The following is a 1,320-nucleotide window of genomic DNA, read 5'->3' on the forward strand; positions in this document are numbered from 1 at the left end:
CTGGTGATGACCCCTTCTTTCCATTGGGTGTAAGCCTCCTTTTTAGCAAGGAGACATTCCCGGATGCTTTTGGTGAGCCACGGAGGCTTGTGTGCTCTCCTGCTCCCTTTGATCCTCGTTGGGATTACCTTCCTTAGGGCTTGGAGGATCGTCTCCTTAAGTTGTAGAAAGGGTTTCCAGTCTGAAAACCTGCTACAGAAACAGCTCCTGGTCCAGCTGTCCCTATATGAGCGCTCAAGGTTAAGGGCAGAACGGACCCTTTTTTTGTACACATTCCTTAATAAGATGGTCATAGCTCTAGGAGACTGGTACGGCTGGGAGCCCTAAATCTGCATGCAAAGCTCAAAATACCTGGGAATTAGTGAGGCCGAACTGAGGTCTCTTAGGTGAGATTTAAAACTCCTTGGTTCTCTGATTAATACCTTGATACTGGAGAGAGATGCAAGATAAGAGGAAGCTGTGCTGGCTTTGGGAATGCAGGTTAGGCTGCCCCATAAAGTTAGGTTAAAAATCAAGTTGAACAAACAACCCTTGTATCCCACTGCTCCAGGCATTAGCACTCAGAAGCAGGGCAGTAAGGAATCCCTCATTCCTCCAAAAACAGTGGAGAGTACAAGAACAATTTTGAGAGCATTATTCTGGCACATGTTCATGAGGGGCCAGCAGGAGAGATTTTGCGTAGGGGCAACCAACATGGGTTCATTAGAGGCAGGTCCTGTTAGACCAACCTCGTGGCCTTCTATGACCAGGTCAGCAAATCCTTAGATGCAGGGGTAGTAGTGAATATAGTCTTTCTGGACTTTCAGAAGGCCTTTGACACTGTCTCTCACCCCGTTCTCATTAAAAAACTGGGAGACTGTGGTATTGACACCCACACAGTCAAATGGGTCACCAACTGGCCGGAGGGCCGCACCCAGAGAGTGGTGGTGGACGGGTCATTTTCGACCTGGAGGGATGTGGGCAGTGGGGTCCCCCGGGGCTCGGTCCTTGGGCCCGCATTGTTCAACATCTTCATCAGCGATTTGGACGAGGGGGTAAAAAGCACCTGTTCAAATTTGCTGATAACACTAAGATGTGGGGGGATGTGGGCACGCTAGAGGGGAGGAATAGGCTGCAATGAGACCTAGACAGGTTACAGGGGTGGGCGGACGAGAACAGGATGGGATTCAGCACTGACAAGTGCAAGGTGCTGCACCTGGGGAGGAACAACCAGCACCATACCTACAGGCTGGGGAACTCCCTTCTCCTCAGTGCAGAGGCGGAAAGGGATCTGGGGGTCATCACTGACTCCAAGATGAACATGGGCCGGCAGTGTGGGGA

General features: G+C 50.8%; 1 protein-coding gene and 1 long non-coding RNA gene across 3 annotated transcripts in view; one reads left to right on the forward strand and one right to left on the reverse strand.

The window, feature by feature from the left end:
- Positions 1-1,320, forward strand: part of TNPO3 (transportin 3) — a 72,546-nt gene that overhangs the window by 55,288 nt on the left and 15,938 nt on the right. The window lies entirely within an intron of this gene.
- LOC109315871 overlaps positions 1-1,320 on the reverse strand; it is a 19,581-nt gene that overhangs the window by 4,896 nt on the left and 13,365 nt on the right. The gene's annotated exons all lie outside the window — the stretch shown is intronic.

This window comes from Crocodylus porosus, unplaced genomic scaffold, assembly GCF_001723895.1.
Source record: "Crocodylus porosus isolate Cpor-Errol unplaced genomic scaffold, CroPor_comp1, whole genome shotgun sequence".
NCBI lineage: Eukaryota > Metazoa > Chordata > Crocodylia > Crocodylidae > Crocodylus > Crocodylus porosus.